This window comes from Mus musculus, chromosome 18 (assembly GCF_000001635.26).
Source record: "Mus musculus strain C57BL/6J chromosome 18, GRCm38.p6 C57BL/6J".
In the NCBI taxonomy this organism is placed as follows: Eukaryota; Metazoa; Chordata; class Mammalia; order Rodentia; family Muridae; genus Mus; species Mus musculus.
Window position 1 is genome coordinate 64,191,569 of NC_000084.6, and position 14,989 is coordinate 64,206,557.

The following is a 14,989-nucleotide window of genomic DNA, read 5'->3' on the forward strand; positions in this document are numbered from 1 at the left end:
TCCTCCCACCTCCACCCCACCCCACCCCCCCAGGTGACCATAGCAAGGAGTGCATTCGCTGTGTCTAGTTTTAGCTACAAGAACCCTTTGCAGGTTATCCACCTACCGCTCACATGACCACAGAGACCCAGAAACTTCCTTAGTTTTCTCTTCTCCACTTGCCTCATAGGATATCACTGGAACCCCGCTCCTTGGAAGATTTGTTTATGAGCCTGAATCCCAGGCCTTTGCCCCCTCAAGTGAGAGACACACGTCTCTTCCTCTGCTCTGATTTCCAGACTGTAGGAGGAGTTTGAAGAAGGAAGGACCAACCCTTTTGCCATAGAACAAACGTCTTCTCTTCTTTCTCTCTAACTTCTCCCCTACTTCAACTCAGAAGTTCCTACTTCCATTTCTGGAGGAATAGAGGAAAGGGGAACACTCAGCTAAACCAGAACCTAAACCTTGGGAGCTTAAAATCAAAGGAGATTTAGTATGGAACAAGAAAGCAACGAATAGAATTAAGAAATTTAAGGAATGCCAATGGCCTTCAACAAAAAATTATTGGACTGCCTATGTGCTGGGTCCCTGGAGCTACACAAGACAAATATATAAAGTATACATAATATAAATGACAATATCTTTACATTTACTATGCCTTTGGGTAAGACGGAACTCCAAGTGAATGCCTATCCAAGTGTCTCTGGAGAGCAGGTCAAAGTCTTCCTTATCTTGCTGTCAGCTTGTAATAGCCATTAAGTCTTCTGAAACTGGCTCCTAATTGATTGTTCTAGTCAGGGCTGACATAGCAAAGTTCAAAGCTTACCTCCCAGAGCCCTAAGCTAGAAGAGGGACCTGCTAACTTGCATAATGGAGACTTGTGGGGGTTTCAGGCACAGCTAGATCCAGGACAACCAGTGACGCGTTGTTTCAGCTCCATTTCTCCATTTGTCAGTTCTTCCTGTCTAGTCTGCCTACTGTATGGTGCAAGACTGTTGCACGTTACTCTAAGTTCATGACCCCTTCCTGAATAATCTGAGTAGAAACAGATAGAAGTAGACACATCCCTGACTGAAAAGCTGCCAGGTTCTCATTGGCTTAGCCCGAGGCAAACTCCGTTGCACCCACCAGGCCAGAGATGTAGATGTCTGAATAAAAAAAAGACTAGGTACTGCTCAAGAACTTCTGTGTCCAGATGAGAAGGGTTGTTCTGGGCAACTAACAATAGTGCCCAGCCTACAAACCCCTCTGCTATCCCTATACCCCTTTATACCAAGAGCTGTTATTCTAAAACTCTGATAAAACTCCATGTCCTTCTGACATGCAGTATCTATTGACTGTTCACTGAGTATTACCATGGTCCCAGTCCTTAGTGGGTTTTGAAAATAGTTGTGACCAAGTAAATAATCCTTGTTTAGGGGTGCTCACCTTTATTCCAGGCACTCCTTCCAAGCCCTGCCTCTGCCTGTGTCTTCCGTTCCAGTTCCTCCCCTGCTCTACCAATCAGCAGTTCCATCCTCAGAACCCCCCTCCCCCCACCATGCCTGTCTTCAGTTCTTTTCATGCAGTACCATGTGACATCATCAGGTTTTCACTTCTCACCCATTTCATCCTTTGCAACCAAGTCAAGCATCTCTTCTCTGTGGAGCTGCCTCAGATTACCTATGCTCCTCCCTCTGCATAACTCCTGTAGCTCTGGGGGTCCAGTGTTCTGGTTACTGGCATGCCTGCATTCTTGAAAGAATTAGAAATTCCTGGATATCATCATGTCTTTTTTAGCCCCTACCCCTACCCCAAGCAGATAGCAAGTGTTCACTAACTATTAAATGAAACAGGAAAGGCTTTAATAAAATGTTTATAGGTATCTTAATGGTTTGTGTCTGTGAGCCCTCATTTTGACCCCTGGCCCTGATTGTTGGGCAATGCACACATAATTAAAATACATCTCTGAGCTTCTCTGCTGGAGCAAACGTAAGGACCATCATCAGCATCTCCTCTTACAAGCATGCTATCTCATAACTGGGCACGGGAACAATAGGATGGAACATGGGGCAAGGCTCCTCCTGTTCTCCCAGAATTTCCATGAATATCCAAAGCAGAAGGGAAAGTACTCAAATACTGAGCATTCCACTGTGAGCTGAGAGGTACTGTTTCAAACGCCAGCCTTCCCACCTTCAGTCCTATAGAAAGAAGCATTGCCCTAGCTGAAGAGGTAGCCTCTGGGATGACAGGTTTTCTAAATTATTCAGGAAGCCAGGAAAAATCACACACTTCACCTCATCAGACTTCCTTAGGAGAGTCTGAGACATCTGCAGGAAGTGGGAATGTCTTCACATAACAATGGTGTGGAAACAACCTCTGGAAAATCTTCAGAAAACAAGTCATTTCCCCATCACCTCTCTAGTCCTCTGCATCCGGGCCCTCTTGGGAAGCGGGACACATTTGAAGATCTAGCTTCCTTCAACACGTGGGAGGCCCATCTGAACATGATCTTCCTCACAGCCAGCACTTACATAGAAATGTACAGGTGTCAGGAGCTCCGACATGAGTGACTTTTCTAATTCCCAAGGGAAATATTACATACTCTAGGTGAGACAGTCAGTTTAGCATAGAGCCCTCCGAAATAACAGTGGGACTAACTTCTGGATCAGAGGACGTTCTGCCTACTAGAATATACATCCATGTCGGGTAGGGGGGTCTTTTGGGACTGAGTCCATGTAGCCAGTCTAGAAACACAGCTAGGGTGTGGGTCTGTGTACACTGATTGAGAAACAGTTGTCTTTTTTAAAAATTTAATTTTTTATTAGCTTACAAAGTAGCAGGTTTCTTTGTGCCTTTTTCATAAACCTTAGATTTATTCGACCTCTTATTTGACCTTAGATTTATATTTCCTCTTCTCCCCAACTCTCCATTCCCTTTTTTCCATTTAGACATTTCCATCTCTAGGATTCGTCCTTCACTTTTGTACCACAGGGCTTCTACCATCCTCCTCGGGCATGCGTTTACCTCTATGACTCCTTCAACCAACACTGAAGACAAAGTGACACTTGCATAGCCAGGGTCAGTGGCCTATGAAGCTACAAACCATCTCTAAGAAGCACCTGTTTTGTTCTAGGCACAGGACTTGCCTCTTATGCTCTTCAGTCCTGAGAAGTAAGAACTCATCTTTCATGGACGACAAAATGGATAGTCAAAGAGGTTAAGCAACATTCACAGATGCTCTTGGGAAGGAAGTAGTAGAACCTCCAACATTTATTTAAATTCTACTCCATGAAAACTCTAAAGTACATGCTCTCCCCCCTCTCCCCCTCAACACAGAGCATACTGGGATCACAGAGAAATGCCCTTCAGACAGCTCTACTTCCTCCCTGTAAACATCTCTTAGCCTTGCATGGCTATCTGCAGATGGTTGTCTTTCAAACAATGCCATTTACTTGAAAGTAACAGAGCACACACATCACAGAGTGACGAAGGGCTTGAGAAGGTGGGATGTGATTGGGGAAGAAGACTGATGGAAAGAGTGAGACTTGGCCAAAAGTGAATGGTATTACAGAATGGGACCATGATGTCTGGAGGCTTAGACGGTGTGTGTGTGTGTGTGTGTGTGTGTGTGTGTGTGTGTGTGTGTGTGTGTGTCTGTAAAAGTGGGATACAGTGGAAGGGTGTGCTGGAAGATGCTTGTGCAAGGAGTTTCCACTGGCTCAAGTTTGCCTTGGATGGCTTTCTTTCCAATAATCAACCTTTAGAAAACTTGAATCTCCGACTTCTATTTGCTGTTTCTCCTTCAAAATGGATTTCATAGTGCCCACTTAGGAATAAATGGGATCTTCTTACCCAATGGGACACTATGACAAGTGTCCCCAAAGAAATCTTAGGATGCTTTCAGTCATCATACCCATACATGACCCTTTACACATCATTTTTATATGGCATTAACCATTTTTCCATCTCTTTCATTGAAAAAAAAAACTTTCAACCATAGAGAATCGTCATTAATTTGAGGCAAGAACTAGTTTTTCTACATTTTGATGTTTCCAGTGTATGATTAAAAGGAGCAATTTCCAAATAGGCGTCTTTGAACCTCACATGTAATGTTGAGTGGTTTTGCTAGATAGTTTTCAGATGTGCTGTTCATATGTTATTTGATGAGAACTGATGGTGGTGTTAATTTGTGATTGAATCCTACAGAATGTCAAGTTCTCTTTCTGATGAATAGATATCTGCATGCTAAGGGGAGGCCTCCAGTACATCTGTGACTCAGGCAGACTTTTACTGCAAGGCATCCTGGGATGCATTTCTTTTTACAGGCATCTACTTACTTTTTTTTTTCCTTAAGTGTTATTTTTGTTTGTTTGTTTGTTTTAGCCAACTACTATATAGTCCCCTTCAGAGTGAGGTATGATTTTTTTTTCCTAAAGCTGGAGGCTGAATTATCTTGGTTAAAAACTACTGATTCATGGATGAAGAGATGGCTCAGTAGATAAAGAGCTTGCTATGCAAGCATGAGTCTCAATTCCCAGAACCTGTGTAAAATTTGGGTGCATAGTATATCTGTTTTCCAGTGGTGAGAAGGGAGGTGGAGCCAGGAGCATCCCCTGTGGCTTATGGCCTAGCCTGATGCAGTCATCAGCAAACAACAAAGAGAGCTTTCCAAACAAGGCGGCAAGTGAGGACCAGCACCAGAGGTTGTTCTCTGATTTCACGCACGCACACACACACACATATACACACACATACACACACACATACATACACAAACACACATACACACACATACACACACACACACATACACATACACACACATATACACACATACACACATACACACACATGCACACACATACACACACATGCACACACATACACACACACATATATACACACACACATACACACACATATACACACATACACACATGCACACACATACACACACACATATATACACACACATACACACACATATATACACACACACATACACACACATATACACATACACACACATACACACATATACACACACACACACACACACATATATACACACACATACACACACATATATACACACATACACACACACATACACACATACACACACACACAAACACACACATATACACACATACACACACAAACACACACATATACACACATACACATGCACAAACACACACATACACACACACATACACACACACATACACACACACACACTGTACACAGAGTTTTCTGGAGTATTGTATCAGGTAACTAGCTTGACTAGAAAAGGAGAGTCCTTTAATTGTACGATGACTTGTGTATATCTCACAGCCATTGTGAGGACTGACACTGCAAATGAAAAGCCATTCTGACCCTAAGAAGTTGGTGAGCACAGAGGGCCTTGTCTGTGAAGTAACTTTGAATGCCATTGACAGTCAAGATGTTAGTAAATCAAGAAGCATACAGACTGCAGAAAATGTGGAACATAGATGGAGCAGAGAGAAGACATCCTCAAGGAGACAGAGGAAGATGGGTAGGGAAATGGCTAAGACAAAAAAAAATAGCCTATTGTGTTAGGGCAGTGATTCTCAGCCTTCCACATATACACACTCATACATACACACATGCTATGGCCCTGTAATGCAGTTCCTCATGCTGTGGTGACCCCCAACCACAAAATTATTTTGTTGCTACTTCATAACTGCACTTTTGGGTTACGAATTGTAATGTAAATATGTTATAAAGAATATTTGATATATTATCCCCAAAAGGGGTCACGACCCACAAGCTGAGAACCAGAGTCAGGTGGGGGTGGAGGCTGTGTTCCGTGGTGTCTAGGAGCTCAGCAAGAGCAGAACAAAAGACGCCTAGGCTTATTCACACGGGGACATTTGTCAGATGTTTCCATGGAGGGATGGGGTTGAAGCCCATGAGTAAGGCATGAATACAGGAGAAAGAATTAGAGGAAGAAAGAGATGAGCAAGGTTCTCAGGAAGTTTGGTTATAAGACAGAGCAAAGAAGGTGGTAGGTGATGGAATCATGGAGGTAAGGGGGTTTGTCTCAGTTTTAAAAAATAATCTCATCATGAAAATGAACTTCTTCCCACTCCCCTCAAAACTATGTAGTCCTTTCATAGTCTTTCCTTCAGGAAAATTCCCAGATTAAAACTATAAAGCCCATTGACTCTAGCTGCATATGTATCAAAAGATGGCCTAGTCGGCCATCACTGGAAAGAGAGGCCCATTGAACATGCAAACTGTATATACCCCAGTACAGGGGAACGCCAGGGCCAAAAAGTGGAGTGGGTGGTTGGGAGGGTATGGGGGACTTTTGGAATAGCATTGGAAATGTAATTGAGGAAAATATGTAATAAAATATTTTTAAAAGTCTATAAATAAATAATAAAACTATTAAAAAAAAACCTATAAAACCCAGAACTGCCTCTTCGGCATCACCAGCCAGCCAGCCATTGTGGTTTGTGGACCAATTGCATAATGATGCTTGAGACACCTCTTCTTTTTTTTTTTTTTTTTTTTTTTTGTTTTCAATCATTTATTAGATATTTTCTTCATTTACATTTCAAATGCTATTCTGAAAGTTCCCTATACCCTCCCCGCCACCTGCTCCCCTACCCACCCACTCCCCCTTTTTGGCCCTGGCATTCCCCTGTACTGGGGCATATAAAGTTTGCAAGACCAAGGGGCCTCTCTTCCCAATGATGGCCGACTAGGCCATCTTCTGCTACATATGCAGCTAGAGACACGAGCTCCAGGGGTACTGTTTAGTTCATATTGTTGTTCTACCTATAGGGTTGCAGACCCCTTCAACTACTTGGGTACTTTCTCTAGCTCCTCCATTGGGGGCCCTGTGTTCCATCCAATAGATGACTGTGAGCATCCACTTCTGTATTTGCCAGGCATTGGCATAGCCTCACAAGAGACAGCTATATCAGGGTCCTTTCAGCAAAATCTTGTTGGCATGTGCAATAATATATGCATTTGATGGCTGATTATGGGATGAATCCCTGGGTGGGGCAGTCTCTGGATGGTCCATCCTTTCATCTTAGCTCCAAACTTAGTCTCTGTAACTCCTTCCATGGGTATTTTGCTCCCTATTCTAAGGAGGAATGAAGTATCCACGTGTTGGTCTTCCTTCTTGATTTTCTTGTGTTTTGCAAATTGTATCTTGGGTATTCTAGGTTTCTGGGCTAATATCCACTTATCAGTGAGTGTGTATCAAGTGACTTCTTTTGTGGTTGGGTTACCTCACTCAGGATGATATCCTCCAGATACATCCATTTGCCTAAGAATTTCATAAATTCAGTTTTTTAATAGCTGAGTAGTACTCCCTTGTGTAAATGTACCACATTTTCTGTATCCATTCCTCTGTTGAGGGAGAGACACCACTTCTAAGAAGCACAGGGGACTCTCTCTTCATGGGAAATGGAGGGTCCAATCCCCTTGTATTGGTCTGAGTGATATATATATATAGAAATATATATTTCACATAAGCACACACATACACATAATTCGGGTTGGCTAGAATAATCATACACTGGGAAGTCTCTGCAAGTTGCACAAACAAAAAGACAGCTCCTTATTCCAAGAAACTCAAAGCTGGGGGACTAATGGTTTAACCTCAGTCCAAAATTGAAGCTCCTTGAATGTGTGCTGGTATGAATTTCATTCGAGGGCTAGGGAAACAGGAACCTGATATCTGTAAGAACTGTGTCAGCAAAGAGGAGTGTGCTCAAGAAACAAGCTTGCAAGCATGTGGGCTTTGTCTCCTACTATGTGTTGTTGTATCTGGACTCCAGGCTATGGAAGCTGCTGCCCACGTGCAGGGAGGGACTCCCAGCCTCAGTTTGCTTGCCTCTAGCAACAGCCTCACAGACATAATTAGGAACATGCTTGACTTCTTTCCTAGCATTCCTCAATTAGGTTGAGTTGACATTTAAGATTAACACATTCACCGCTGCTTCCAAAAGTCCCAGGATTTATATGGCCTCTATCTGGTGAAATCTGAAAACTGACCTCAGGCCTATTACATCATGTATCTTTTATTTCTTGGGGGCATAAACTGTACAGTAGATTTTAGATGGTACTTTACACCAAATAGTTTATGTCTGTTCATGTGCACGTACGGTGTGTGTGTTGATGTGTGTGCATGTCAATATAGAGGGCAGAAATTCAAGCTCTCATTCCGTGGGTGCCAATAGCTTAAAGCTCACCACGTAGGTCAGGCCACTGACGAACAGCCCTCCCTGTTTTCACCTCCTCAGCTTTATGTGAACACGTATGTAACACCATGACTGGCCCTTTTTATGTAGGTCCTTGAACTCAAACTCAGGTCTTCATGTTTGCAAAACTGAGCTGCAACCCCAGCCCTATGCCGACCATTTAATTGGCATATTTGTTACTAGACCCCATCTCCCTAAGGTAGGATGGGACCCTCCTGTGAAACAGATAAGTTGCTTTAGTTCTTCTGTCTCTTGGATTCTTCTTCTTCCCGGATTCAGAGAGAATTTGGGTTTGAAACACACAGATGGTTTTGTTTTGTTTTATTTATTTATTTATTTATTTATTTATTTCTTCCTCTTTCAAGGACAAACATACAGCCAAGGATGCTACAGTGAGAGAACGTTATTTTTATGAAAGAGACGTCACAAGGTGTTCTCTTCAGTGATGCTTATCATCATTCTGGGAAGCCAGGAAATATTCAGCCCCTAAAGCTGCCACAAACGCAGCAAACCCCCATTTGAATCCTTTTAAGATTACACTCGGGAAGGTGGCATTGCTTGCAAAGCTGCCCATGTATCTCCAAGACTCATTGCAAGCCCATGGATCCCTCAACCTTCCTGCAGCAAGCTTCTTCATCATCATTTCTAATGGTGCCCCTTCAGTTTTCCACCACCTGTAATCTGGAAGTTCCACTTTACCATGTCCATGACCATGTCTGTGTCCATGTCCAGCAGTCATATCTGACAGCAATCTGACCTCCCAGGACACTCAATATCGATGGTTTCATTTTCTACACCAGCACTATATCCAATCTTTGTAGAGAAGACTTAGCACACATAATATAAACCCATGCCCTCCTACGCCTAGATTGGAGTATTTGTCTGCAGTATATACCACGGTGTGTGACTGACAAGTTTTATTGTGTTCTACTGGGATGACAGAAAGGAGAAAGCCCCCTTTTCCTCAAGAACCTCAGAGATTTTAAATTATCCAGCATGTTCCCTCTGGGGAAGCTCTGTGCCTCCTGAGCTATAAATGTTGAGTCCTGCAGGAATCTGTCTCAGTGCGGAAGGACAGCTAATGATGTTTCGGTCTTGTGCTGACTTTGACCTGGAAGAAGAGTTTGAACTTTTAGGCCTATCAAAAATGAGAAGCTTGAGAAGTCACAAGTCCCTTCCAGTCGGCACCAGCACTGGGTCACCTTGGGCCCAGAGTCAGTGGACACCCCCAAGGTCCCTAGAGGACTCTCCACGTGATCTTAGGACCACCGGTGAGTGGAAGACAACTTCAGTTACATTCCAATCATGCGGGACCTGAGACAGCATTAGGGAAGCAGAAAACCCGGCCTGACCAGGGTCACAAATCCCTTCCAGTCGGTGCCAGCACCTGGTCACCTTGGGTGCGGAGTTGGCAGACACCCCCAAGGTCCCTAGAGGACAGCTTCTGAGGAAGACCCCACTTCAGACTTCAGACATCCAACACCTTCCCTGCCAGAGGTCTTTGCTGGAGCACCTGGGGGAGGCATTTTAGTTCCCAGATGCCTCTGAGACTAGTCTGCACAGGTGAGAGTGTGGACTAGAGAAGCTAACAGCTTCTGGGACAGGCCGAAGTGACACAGCTTCTAAGTCAGGCCCTGTTTCGGGCTTTCATCTTCTGCCAGGAGGCAGGTCTGAATGCCAGATATCTGTGCACCTTCCTTGAAAGAGGAGAGCTTGCCTGCAGAGAGTGCTCTGACTACTGAAACTCAGGAGAGAGCTAGTTTCCCAAGTCTGCTGATAGAGGCTAACAGAATCACGAGAGGAACAAGCTCTAACCAGAGACAACTATAACAACTAACTCCAGAGATTAGCAGATAGCAAAAGGCAAATGTAAGAATCTTATGAACAGAAACCAAGACCACTCACTATCACCAGAACCCAGCGCTCCCATCTCACCCAGTCCTGGGCACCCCAACACACCTAAAAAGCTAGGCCCAGATTTAAAAGCATATCTCATGATGAAGGTAGAGGACATCAAGAAGGACTTTAATAACTCACTTGAAGAAATACAGGAGAAACTGCTAAAGAGTTACAAATCCTTAAAGAAAAACAGGAAAACAGACTCGAGCACCGGGGTGCCTTGCCAGCGGAGTCTCCCGACACCCACAAGGGCCCACACAGGATTCCCCACGGGATCCTAAGACCTCTGGTGAGTGGAACACAACTTCTGCCAGGAGGCAGGTGCGAACACCAGATATCTGGGCATCTTCCCTGCAAGAAGAGAGCTTGCCTGCAGAGAATACTCTGACCACTGAAACTAAGGAGAGAGCTAGCCTCCCAGGTCTGCTTATAGAGGCTAACAGAGTCACCTGAGGAACAAGCTCTAACGAGAGACAACTATAACAGCTAGTTTCAGAGATTACCAGATGGCGAAAGGCAAACATAAGAATCCTACTAACAGAAATCAAGACCACTCACCATCATCAGAACGCAGTACTCCCACCCCACCTAGTCCTGGGCACCCCAACACAACCGAAAATCTAGACCCAGATTTAAAAACATTTCTCATGATGATGGTAGAGGACATCAAGAAGGACTTTAATAACTCACTTAAAGAAATACAGGAGAGCACTGCTAAAGAGTTACAGGTCCTTAAAGAAAAACAGGAAAACACAACCAAACAGGTAGAAGTCCTTAAAGAAAAACAGGAAAACACATCCAAACAGGTGATGGAAATGAACAAAACCATACTAGAACTAAAAAGGGAAGTAGACACAATAAAGAAAACCCAAAGCGAGGCAACGCTGGAGATAGAAACCCTAGGAAAGAGATCTGGAGCCATAGATGCGAGCATCAGCAACAGAATACAAGAAATGGAAGAAAGAATCTCAGGTGCAGAAGATTCCATAGAGAACATCGGCACAACAATCAAAGAAAATACAAAATGCAAAAGGATCCTAACTCAAAACATCCAGGAAATCCAGGACACAATGAGAAGACCAAACCTACGGATAATAGGAGTTGATGAGAATGAAGATTTTCAACTTAAAGGGCCAGCAAATATCTTCAACAAAATAATAAAAGAAAACTTCCCAAACATAAAGAAAGAGATGCCCATGATCATACAAGAAGCCTACAGAACTCCAAATAGACTGGACCAGAAAAGAAATTCCTCCAGACACATAATAATCAGAACAAAAAATGCACTAAATAAAGATAGAATATTAAAAACAGTAAGGGAGAAAGGTCAAGTAACATATAAAGGCAGGCCTATCAGAATTACACCAGACTTTTAACCAGAGACTATGAAAGCCAGAAGAGCCTCGACAGAGGTTATACAGACACTAAGAGATCACAAATGCCAGCCCAGGCTACTATACCCGGCCAAACTCTCAATTACCATAGATGGAGAAACCAAAGTATTCCACGACAAAACCAAATTCACACATTATCTTTCCAAGAATCCAGCCCTTCAAAGGATAATAACAGAAAAATAAACAATACAAGGACAGAAATCACGCCCTAGAAAAAGCAAGAAAGTAATCCCTCAACGAACCAAAAAGAAGACTGCGACAAGAAAAGAATGCCAACTCTAAAAACAAAAATAAAAGGAAGCAACAGTTACTTTTCCTTAATATCTCTTAATATCAATGGACTCAATTCCCCAATAAGAAAACATAGACTAACAGAATGGCTACACAAACAGGACCCTGCTGCTTACAGGAAACCCATCTCAGGGAAAAAGACAGACACTACCTCAGAGTGAAAGGCTGGAGAACAATGTTCCAAGCGAATGGTCTGAAGAAACAAGCTGGAGTAGCCATTCTAATATCGGATAAAATCGACTTCCAACCCAAAGTTATCAAAAAAGACAAGGAGGGACACTTCATACTCATCAAAGGTAAAATCCTCCAAGAGGAACTCTCAATTCTGAACATCTACGCTCCAAATGCAAGGGCAGCCACATTCATTAAAGACACTTTAGTAAAGCTCAAAGCACACATTGCACCTCACACAATAATAGTGGGAGACTTCAACACACCACTTTCACCAATGGACAGATCATGGAAACAGAAACTAAACAGGGATGCAGTGAAACTAACAGAAGTTATGAAACAAATGGATTTAACAGATATCTACAGAACATTTTATCCTAAAACAAAAGGATATACCTTCTCAGCACCTCATGGTACCTTCTCCAAAATTGACCACATAATTGATCACAAAACAGGCCTCAACAGATACAAAAATATTGAAATTGCCCCATGCATCCTATCAGATCACCATGGACTAAGTCTGTTTGTTCTTCAATAACAACATAAATAATAGAAAGCCAACATTCACGTGGAAAATGAACAACACTCTTCTCAATGATACCTTGGTCAAGGAAGAAATAAAGAAAGAAATTAAAGACTTTTTAGAGTTTAATGAAAATGAAGCCACAACACACCCAAACTTATGGGACACATTGAAAGCATTTCTAAGAGGAAAACTCATAGCTCTGAGTGCTTCCAAAAAGAAACTAGAGAGAGCACACACTAGCAGCTTGACAACACATCTAAAAGCTCTAGAACAAAAGGAAGCAAATTCACCCGAGAGGAGTAGATGGCAGGAGATAATCAAACTCAGGGGCGAAATCAACCACGTGGAAACATGAAGAACTATCAAAGAGTCAACCAAATGAGGAGCTGTTTTTTTGAGAAAATCAACAAGATAGATAAACCCTTAGCTAGACTCACTAGAGGGTGCAGGGACAAAATCCTAATTAACAAAATCAGAAATGAAAAGGGAGACATAACAACAGATCCTGAAGAAATCCAAAACACCATCAGATCCTTCTACAAAAGGCTATACTCAACAAAACTGGAGAACCTGGATGAAATGGACAAATTTCTAGACAGATACCAGGTAACAAAGTTAAATCACGGTCAGGTTAATGATCTAAACAGTCCTATATCTCCTAAAGAAATAGAAGCAGTCATTAATAGTCTCCCAACCAAAAAAAGCCCAGGACCAGATAGGTTTAGTGCAGAGTTCTACCAGACCTTCAAAGAAGATCTAATTCTAGTTCTTCACAAACTATTCCACAAAATAGAAGCAGAAGGTACTCTACCCAACTCATTCTATGAAGCCACAATTACTCTGATACCTAAACCACAGAAAGACCCAACAAAGACAGAGAACTTCAGGCCAATTTCCCTTATGAATATCGATGCAAAAATACTCAATAAAATGCTCACTAACCAAATCCAAGAACACATCAAAACAATCATCCATCCTGACCAAGAAGGTTTCATTCCAGGGATGCAGGGATGGTTTAATATACAGAAATCCATCAACGTAATCCACTATATAAACAAACTCAAAGACTAAAACCACATGATGTGGAGAAAGCATTTGACAAGATCCAACACCCATTCATGATAAAAGTCTTGGAAAGATCAGGAATTCAAGGCCCATACCTAAACATGATAAAAGCAATCTACAGCAAACCAGTAGCCAACATCAAAGTAAATGGTGAGAAGCTGGAAGCAATCCCACTAAAATCAGGGACTAGACAAGGCTGCCCACTTTCTCCCTACCTATTCAACATGGTACTTGAAGTTCTAGCCAGAGCAATTAGACAACAAAAGGAGATCAAGGGTATACAAATTGGAAAGGAAGAAGTCAAAATATCACTTTTTACAGATGATATGATAGTATATATAAGTGCCCCTAAAAATTCCACCAGAGAACTCCTAAACCTCATAAACAGCTTCAGTGAAGTAGCTGGATATAAAATTAACTCAAACAAGTCAATGGCCTTTCTCTACACAAAGGATAAACGAAATTAGGGAAATAACACCCTTCACAATAGTCAGAAATAATATAAAATACCTTGGTGTGACTCTAACTAAGGAAGTGAAAGATCTGTATGATAAGAACTTCAAGTCTCTGAAGAAAGAATTAAAGAAGATCTTATAAGATGGAAAGATCTCCCATGCTCATGGATTGACAGGATCAACATTGTAAAAATGGCTATCTTGCCAAAAGCAATCTACAGATCAATGAAATACCCATCAAAATTCCAACTCAATTCTTCAACGAATTAGAAAGGGCAATCTTCAAATTCATCTGGAATAACAAAAAACCTAGGACAGCAAAAACTCTTCTCAAAGATAGGAGAACCTCTGGTGGAATCACCATGCCTGATCTAAAGCTGTACTACAGAGCAATTGTGATAAAAACTGCATGGTACTGGTATACTGACAGACAAGTAGACCAATGGAATAGAATTTAAGACCCAGAAATGACCCGACACACCTATGGTCACTTGATCTTTGACAAGGGAGCTAAAACCATCCAGTGGAAAAAAGACAGCATTTTCAACAAATGGTGCTGGCACAACTGGCGATTATCATGTAGAAGAATGCTAATTGATCCATTCCTATCTCCTTGTACTAAGGTCAAATCTAAGTGGATCAAGGAACTCCACATAAAACCAGAGACACTGAAACTTATAGAGGAGAAAGTGGGCGAAAGCCTCAAAAATATGGGCACAGGGGAAAAATTCCTGAATAGAACAGCAATGGCTTGTGCTGTAAGATCGAGAATTGACAAATGGGACCTCATGAAACTGCAAAGCTTCTGTAAGGCAAAAGACACTATCAATAAGACAAAAAGGCCACCCCCAGATTGGAAAAGGATCTTTGCCTACCCTAAATCAGATAGAGGACTAATATCCAATATATATAAAGAACTCAAGAAGGTGGACTCCAGAAAATCAAATAACCCATTAAAAATGGGGCTCAGAGTTCAACAAA

General features: G+C 42.2%; 1 long non-coding RNA gene and 1 pseudogene across 1 annotated transcript in view; both read right to left on the reverse strand.

The window, feature by feature from the left end:
- St8sia3os (ST8 alpha-N-acetyl-neuraminide alpha-2,8-sialyltransferase 3, opposite strand) overlaps positions 1 to 14,989 on the reverse strand; it is a 119,457-nt gene that overhangs the window by 33,845 nt on the left and 70,623 nt on the right. The gene's annotated exons all lie outside the window — the stretch shown is intronic.
- Positions 8,536 to 8,983, reverse strand: Gm45934 (predicted gene, 45934; annotated as a pseudogene).